This window comes from Theropithecus gelada, unplaced genomic scaffold, assembly GCF_003255815.1.
Source record: "Theropithecus gelada isolate Dixy unplaced genomic scaffold, Tgel_1.0 HiC_scaffold_15883, whole genome shotgun sequence".
In the NCBI taxonomy this organism is placed as follows: Eukaryota; Metazoa; Chordata; class Mammalia; order Primates; family Cercopithecidae; genus Theropithecus; species Theropithecus gelada.
The window spans coordinates 596,147-605,639 of NW_020257640.1; positions in this window are offsets into that span (position 1 = coordinate 596,147).

Consider the following 9,493-nt stretch of genomic DNA (forward strand, 5'->3'; position numbering starts at 1 on the left):
CTCGCTGGTCGGGCTGCAGCAGCTGACCAGCACCGATCGTCCGGCACTCCCCAGTGAGATGAACCCAGTACCTCAGTTGAAAATGCAGAAATCACCGGTCTTCTGTGTCGCTGGCGCTGGGAGTTGGAGACTGGAGCTGTTCCTATTCGGCCATCTTGCTCCGCCCCCCATGTCAGGACTTTTCTAGCTCCCTAAGACACTTGCTCAGAATACGGAAGTGCTCAATTCAACAAACCCTGTCTGTCTTTTGATAATGCCAGTACCAGCTTTGCTAAGCCCTGTTCCATGAAGAATGAATTCAGAATGCAATAGTTGCTTGGGTCTAAAAATTCTTTCAGCAACTGTATCAGTAGAACAAATTTCTTAGGTCAGAATTTCCCAACAAACATGTGTTCATCATGATATTATCGGAGGCAATAAGGAAACCAAATGTGTTGTGGGAATCTCTGAATTTTTGAAATCCTTACTTAAAGAATCATGAAGTCTCTTTTTCCCTCTACCTACCTCCAGTGAGCATTTAACAGTCTATTGTGCAACGGAAATTAGAGCACTGAACCCCTAACTCTCCCATTGTTTACGCTGATAAAGGTATTGGACTGGACAGTGCTCCATAGAACACTCGGGGAAACTCTGATCTAAGGATGTCATGCACAATTATCTCTCCGAGTTTAACAAATGTTTATTGAATAAACACTTCGTATTCCTCAAAAGCTTGTGAGCTATGATCTATGCAAAGACAGGCTAGCGTCATTCAATTATGTAATAGCGGTTAATAAATGACTAAAGGACATATTTACTTACTGACTGACTGACTGTGCTGTTGGAAGACCAGGCCACTGTACCTTGGGGAAAGCATCCGCAAGCTGTGTAGGGAGCTGAAATGTTCAAGGCACCTGAGACAATTTTCTCTGCCCTAGTGAAACAGTCACTTCTGTAAGTCAGTCTTGCTTCCTTCTGTGAGCATTGAACTATGGTGTCAAGATCACTTTTATATTGTGTAAATTATTCCCTGAGGCAGGTGGGAAATTCCACTTCAAGAAAAATTGCAAGAGAAAGATTTGTCTCCTGCTTCTCCCAGCTTGCTGCCTGACTGCCAAACACACACACACACACACACACACACACACACACAGAGAGACTCACACACACATACAGACAGGCACACACACACAAGAGACTGTCCACTCTCACCTGCTCAGGGAAAGTGCCTGTCTCTGGAGAAATCATTGCAGCAAAGGAATCCAAAGGTGGGACTGAGGAGGGCTGAAGGACTCAGCAACGCTCAGAATTAGAGATCCCTTCCCTCTCCCTGGCCCCTTCCATGGCTGTTCCAAAAGGTCCCAAAACAGGAAGCCTATTAAAAACATCTACCTACAAACACAGACTGTGGAAGAGAAGGATGAAGAATAAATCTCACAAAGAAGAATCAAGTTTTCCACTCACTTTGTCGTTCCCTCTGAGATCCTCACTGTATATCCTTACAGACCCTGTTTTCTCTTTGTTCTACATGGGAAATCCTGCTTTCTAAAGTAGAATATTTGAGAAAGTGACCACTAAATGAGAACATGATGAAGGGCTGAGAGACTGGAGGTGTTGAAGACAAGCTTATCTACTTAATTTGCCAAGATCCTAGAGGGCTAATATTGTTTTTCCTTATTGAAATGCTGGAAATTCTTACTAAGTCTCCTAGTAACCTCCTTACATTTTGCTTTAGGTAAAAAAAAAAAAAAAAAGAAAAAAGGAATATTATTTAATGAAACAATTCTTAAGATGTTTATACTTTTCCAAAACAACGTAAGGTACCCAAAAATAAATATGGGGACAAAATTTTAATGATAGAGCCATAGAACTGCACTGCTGACACTAACCTTTCAGTGTCACTCTGAGACGGAGTCACTCGAAGACTCAGGATAGGAAAGGTTAGGGCAACCTCTAATAACATGCTTCGTTTGGAGTAGTTAAGAGGATATCCTCCATGAGCACTTGATAGTATTTCTCCCCAAGACCCTCCCCTCAGACCAGAGGACCAGATGGCTTAGGTCCACCCAGGACACCTTGTGTCAGCACACGGTAGGATATGATGCCCTACTCATCCTCCTTAACTTGCATAATAGTAGTAACTAATGACCACGTTTGTTGTGGGAGGTGCTCAATGCTTTTCATGTACAATCTTGTTTAGTATCCAAAATCACAAACACTCCAAGAAATAGATATTATTATGCCAAATCCACAAGTAAGAAAATTAAGGATTTACAGATCCTCATTAACGTTAGTGTTAAAGGATGTAACTGCAACTGCAGTGTTCTTTCTCTTTCCCACAGCTAGGTTATAAAGCAACTGTATCTGCTCTTTTTCATTCACGTCTACTCAATTTTTTTTTCCTAACCTCGAATTGACACTTTTTCTAATGATAACAGAATCTTAGAATTACACATATAAAGACTATAAAATATTTAAACTGGCATGCCCTCAAGTAACCGTTATTCAAGCAGAAATTTCTTGTGAGAAATTCGAGGCCCAGAAATATTATGCTTTTTATCCAGAATCACCACCAGTCTTCACATCTTTAGACTGTCATCTGCAGGTCTTTTTTTACAGTACTTGGCCATAATTCCTTTTCACTGGGTAACCGCTAAAATATTTCTTTTAAATATTATCCCCTTGCTACTCACATCCTCCAATGGTAGCAAGAAGAAGGAATACCTTAGAGTTACAAGAGTAAATAAATACAGAGAACCCTGTGCTCCTTGCCTTCAGGAACATGGCATAATTCAGTCCACATGCAGCCCTGAATTGAATCAATATTTCATTCCATTACTTTCAATGGGATTCTCATTGCCCTTCCTAGAATAATTTAATTTCTCTCGCTTCTCAAATTAAATGATACCTGAAAGTTTCAGCTGATGAACAGCTCCTGTTTTACTGTAGGAGGCCTTCCTTCAGGTACATGGGGCATTCATCTTTTACTATTAGTGAAGGCCATTAGCTTCAATAGAATGCCCTCTCTCTCTGACATCCACTACAGTAGTAATACTCTCAGCCCCGTAATGAAACTCATTTCCATGGCTCTGGATAAATAAAAGCAGATTGTCTGGAATCTTTTTGACCATGCATTTAAAGGAAGTACATTGATGAAATGGAGGAAGGCATTTATTGGGAGTTCATATAGTTGCCTAATGTATGGTATTTTTTATTGTTGTTGCTTACATTTGTAGTGCAATATTATATTAAGAGTGGCATTGAGGTAATTCAAATACTACACATGAAAAAAATAGAAAAGTATACCTCATTAGAAATGTAGATGAGAGTAACCTCAATGTTCATGGTATTACTGGTTAACATTTATTGAATGCTAGACATTATTCTCAGTATGTTTTCAGCATGACCTAAGCTAATTTTAATGAGGTGAATAACTCGTGTAGCATCACATGACTATTAAGAGGAAGAGCTGGATTTAAGCCTGGAGAGCACTGTGCTTGTGCTCTGAACCTCCACACCATGTTTCCTGTGAAACCCAACTCAAGAGAACTCTGAGCCACACATTCCAGCACAGTTCCCCAGCTAGGAAGATAAGCAAGGCCCAGCTGTGCTTGGAAAATCAATAGACAGTTTTTAAAAGTGCATGATGCATTCATGGTTTCCCTCAGACAATGGAAACACACACACCCACAAATACATTGAAACCACAGGAAACTGTAAGTAGCAATCTCCTCTTATTTCAGATTATCAATCAGTGAATGAGTCAAAACATTTATTGAGTATCTACATACTATACATCACTGGGCATCTCAAGGGATCGTGCTTTTGCCTTATAACTTGAATCCATAAGTGTATCATATCACCTGTGGTATATGGGGTCAAGATACAAGTGTGCAAAAAGTTACTGTTGCTATGGTGAGTGCACATAGTAGGTTATTGATGTTGGAGGTTGCTGCAGGTGCTAGTCACTCATCTGAAGCTGCTTATGAATTGAAAACAGTCAAAAGAGGCCAATCGCTTCTTTTTCAGGATAAGTTGTATTAAAGGGTTGATGGAGGACCCGTAATAACCCATGTATAAGGTTATCTGATAGAGTTGAATTGGAAAATGAGGTTTGGAACTGAAGCCAAGGTAAGGTTTTCAGTTACCTTGCCCCCAAGTCTAATCTCCCTTGGGTACTACCTACAAAAAAGGTTCTGTCCACAAAATGCAGTAAGTGTCCTCATTCATAGAGGGTCACCTCCCACACACCAGGAACCTGTGAAACGAAGAGCCAGGCGAAGCAGCTGGACCACTAGTGTTCTCTAGGAGACAGGGCCTGCTCCCCAACTCCTGCGTGGTTTTGCACAGTGAGCTGGACTTTCTGACCAAGCTGTGACACAGGCAGCAAAAGACAGGGGGGCTAGAGTACATTTCCTAGTCTGAGGTACTTTCTTCTGTAGAATATGGGCTGTCAGATCACTCTCCCTCCATCTTCTTGCGTCTGAAAAGGACATCACTCCTTCTCTCACAGCTGGGAAGAGAGGCTGGAAAAAGACCTCCAATCTAGAGAAACAGGTTTGGAAAGGAAGGTAGCAGCTCAGCCTGTATGAGCAATGCAGACATGTGGGGCTGCATCAGGTGAGGAAAAGCACCGCAGACATGGGCTAACTTTCAAGAGGGGGCGGAAACAAGGTGAGTTCAAAGGAGAAAGGGATGGTTTGAGTGGAATCTTGGAAGATATGGTAAGGTAAGAAGACAATTATTGGCCAGGCAGAAGAGGCAGAAAAGGTCATTCTAGACACAGAGTGGGATGAGAAAAAGCTCATAGGTCCAGGGACACCTGCAAAGGCACCCGCACCCTGTCGTATAAGGTGGCAGTGGCCCTCTGAGCCCAGAAACCTCAAGATCTCCTGGGGAAGTCTCTCAGGGTCACAAGGTTGTGAATGTCTGAAACCTAGCAAGTAAATGGCCATCAGCACCCCTGCCTGGATTCAGTCAGGGTGGCTCCTTTTTGTTGGAATTAAAAATAAATACATTTTTATCTGAATGAAGTTTTCTGAAAGTTAAAAAATAAAAATTTTTTAAAAGGCAACAAGGGCCGGGCGCGGTGGCTCAAGCCTGTAATCCCAGCACTTTGGGAGGCCGAGACGGGCGGATCACAAGGTCAGGAGATTGAGCCCATCCTGGCTAACATGGTGAAATCCCCGTCTCTACTAAAAATACAAAAAACTAGCCGGGCAAGGTGGCGGGCGCCTGTAGTCCCAGCTACTCGGGAGGCTGAGGCAGGAGAATGGAGTAAACCCGGGAGGCGGAGCTTGCAGTGAGCTGAGAGCCGGCCACTGCACTCCAGCCTGGGCGACAGAGCCAGACTCCGTCTCAAAAAAAAAAAAAAAAAAAAAAGGCAACAAGACACCACATTCATGAGCTGAAGAGCCAGAGCCCTGAAAATAGCTACTGATGTAACAGGCATGCTCTGTCGTCGTAAATAGAGTATCTGCTCTTTGCAGGCAGGGGGCTGTGTTCACATTTTTTGGACGTGGCTTTGGCACTGTTTCCTACAGATCGTGCTTGCTAAGCGGTTCATCTTCAGCATCACAGTGACCTTCACGGGATCACTCTGGGACAACTGTCTCTCTCCTCAACCCCTTTCAGACCTTCCTCCTTTTTACTACTTACATAGACTCCTGTTTCTCCATGCTTTCTTTACTTACATTTTCTTTACTTGTCTCAGTTGTTTCACTCTTACAGAAACACACAAGCATAATGACACCTGTGTGCCAGTCCCGCTGATGCCCCACCCAGGTCTCTAAACAAATGTTTGTGCAGCTCAGAACAACATGAATATCCAGGAGCAACAGTGAGTCCACAGGCAGGCGGGTCTCATCCTCCAGAAACCAAGGGGAAGAAAAAAAAAAAAAGCAGCTGGGAATGGAGCGAGAAAGCATATGAAATAAAACCATAATACTGTTGCAAGTAAGATAAAGGTCAATGAGTTTCAAAATGTCAAATGACAAAAGGATAATTTCCCTTCCAGTTTGCGGTTAGTGTGGTTTAGTCACTGCCAAGTCTTAAACCTTTCTGACTTCGTGTGCATTTTCAGTCTCGTAGTAGCAGCTTATGAGCAATTTATTCAAGTGTATATTAATATCCTCATAAATGTCAATCAGCACCTTAAGTGATGTGAAAATTTTTGGTGGATAGATTATATCTTGGGTATAATACTTGTGCATTGATTCTAATATATAGACGTTTGAAGCCCTATTGAGGGGTAGTGTGGAAGGTAGAGTTGCTGAGGGTTGTGGGTGACTGGTGGCTACTAAATTTTTTGATGTTTCATACTCACAGATTCTTTAGGGATAATAAAAATGTCCAAATCACAAATGATGGTGGTTCTCTGGATATTCAGCAAACTTTTATTGAGTTTCTACATATGGCAGGCATTGGGATATCTATATCTATCTATCTATAAATAGATAGATATAAATAGAGATAGAAATAAATTAGATATTTATTTATTAGAGATAGATAGATAGACAGATAGATAGATATAGAGATAGAAAGCTGACTCTTTAGAGACTCAGGAAAAACACACTGCAAAAGCTAAAGACACTGTGGGCACTCAATAAAATTTGTATTGATGTTATATTGTTGTAACTGCTAATCATAAAACAAATGGCAGTGTTCATGTGCCAAGCACTTGGCATGCATGATTTTCATTTGGGGATAGTTATCACTATTCTTATTTTGAAGATAAAGAAATTGTGCTGCAGAAAAGTTAGAGGACATTTCTGAAGCCACACAACAATTTAAAGGTGAAGCCAAATTTTTAACCCAATACAGTCTGACTCCAGAACTCAAGCTCTGTCCACTACATATTGATGCCCTACTGAATATCAATAAAATAATGCTCAATCATTACATTTTCAAGATGAACCAGACCCATACAGCAGTCTAATAAGCATGCAAACCAGTAACACCACAGTACATATTCTTTCAAGCTTTTCCTAATTTTCACTTAAATGTCCAAGCAAAGAATCATTCTCAAGTTCCCTAAGGAATACAATCCATGCAATATACTTGACTGGTTTATTAAGTATCTCCTCTTCCCTTGTTGTCTGTCTCTTTTTCTTTCTCTCTCTGTTATTCAGTTCCTAGCATAGTACCAGATGTTCCAAAAGGTCCAAATAGCTGAGGATTCTTAAAGCATTTAAACCATTGAATGTAATCACTCCTTTTCTCTTTGAGCCCTGTGCAAGTTTATGTCTGGACTCAGCAGGGTATAGAGTTATGGAATGAGAAATGCATAGCCCCTCCCCAGGCAACTGACATGCAAATAGCCAGCTTTAGCATGTCGCTTCCATGGCAGTGCTGACAGCAATGTCTAGGGGAGAACAGGAAACAGAGAGATTGGAATCTATAAGTGAGCTGGAGAAACTTCAGAAAAAGTAGACATTAAACAACCCTAAAAGGAAAGTAGGAAGAAGGATCATGTTAATCGTAAGTTGAAAGAACACTACCCACAGACACTAAGTGTGAAAGTGTGTGATCTATTTGGAGCAAGTGGGCTCTACCATTTCACTAGAGTAAAAGGAATCTGAAGAGCATTGTGCATGTCTTCTCTGCTCCTGATGTTATAGCAAAATACCATAGAATGGATGATTTATTAAAAATAGACATTTACAGTAAGGTGAGGTAGCTCACACCTGTAATCTGAGTATTTTGGGAGGCGAAGGTAGAAGGATCACTTGAAGCCAGGAGTTTGAGACCAGCCTGGGCAATAAAGCAAGACATTGTCTCTACAACAACAAAAACAGAAATTTTTAAATAGCCAGTATGGTAGCGCAAACCTGTAGTCCCAGCTATTTCAGAGGCTGAAGCAGCAGGATCATTTGATCCCAGGAGTTCAAACTGCAGTTAGCTTTGATTGCACCACTGCACTCCAGCCTAGGCAACAGACTGAGACCCAGTCTCAAAACAAAGCAAAACAATCAGAAATGTATCGCTCACAATTCTGGAGGCTGTGAAATCTAAGATGTCCAAGATCAACGCACCAGCAAATTTGGTCTCTAGTGAAAGTTTATTCTCTGCCTCTAACATGGCTCCTCTTGCTGCGTCCTCACAGGGAAGAAGGGGTAAAAAAGGTCCTCAGGCCCCATGTCCTCAAACCCTTTTATAATAGTACCTAATCCTATGCATGAGGGCAGAGCTCTCAGGGCCTGGCTACCTCCCAAAACCCCCACATCAATATCAACACCTTGGAAATTACATTCCAACATAGGAATTTTGGGGGACATCAACATTCAGACCCATAGCAGTGACAATCGGGGTTGGAGAGCTCTGTGGGATCGGACAATGAAGGAAATGAATTTCACGCTACAGAATTTAAATTTATATTAAGTAAGAAATGCAGCCAGGGAAGGTGGTTTACACCTGTAATCCCAGTTCTTTGGGAGGCCAAGGCTGGCAAATCACTTGAGGTCAAGAGTTTGATACCAGCGTAGCCAACATGATGAAATTTAGTCTCTACTAAAAATGCAAAAATTAGCTGGGCATGGTGACAGGTGCCTGTAGTCCCAGCTACTTGGGAGGCTGAGGCAGGAGAATCATTTGAACCTGGGAGGTGGAATTTGCAGTGAGCCACAATCACATGAATACACTCCAGCCTGGAAGACAGAGCAAGACCCTATCTCAGAAAAAAAAAAAAAAAAGCAGAAATGTAATGAAGGGGAAATGATATGGTTTGGCTGTGTCTCCACCCAAATCTCATCTTGAATTGTAACTCCCACAATTCCCACATGCCATGGGAGGGACCTGGTAGGAAGTGATTGAATTATGGGATTGGATCTTTCCTGTGCTGTTCTCAAGATGGTGAATGAGTCTCAGGAGATCTGATGGTTTTAAAAACAGGAGTTTCCCTGAACAGACTCTTTCTTTGCCTGCCGCCATCCATGTAAGATGTGACCTGCTGCTCCTTGCCTCTCACCTTCCGCCATGATTGTGAGGCCTTGCCAGTCATGTGGAACTGTAAGTCCAATAAACCTCTTTCTTTTGTTAATTGCCTCGTCTCAGGTATGTCTTTATCAGCAACGTGAAAATAGACAAATATAGGAAGGGTTTTCATAAGGAATGCAACCTGGTTAGACCTTCGTTTTAGGAAAATAATTGGTGAAAGAATAAATAGGGGAGGTAAAACAGTGAAAGAATTGAGACCAGATTTTAGCAATAGCATGTGGTTAGACGGTTTTGTTTGGAAGGGGAGTTAGGTGCTTTAGAATTCTGTTCCCTCTCTCTATTTGCAAAGAATGTATATAGTAACATGCTTTTCTAAGATGGTGGAAGATAAAGTGGTTGGTCTATGTCATGTTCCACCCCAGTACTGGAAAATCTCGCTTTATCCCTTTCCCCTTTACTCATTTTTCTGGGAAGTGTTTTCTGGGAAGACAGTCAATGGGCTTCAGTGCACAGAGGTCTTGGTTGTTCCCTAAAATGTTGAATGGGTGCCTCTCAGAGACAAGATGAAAGTCTTCAGAAT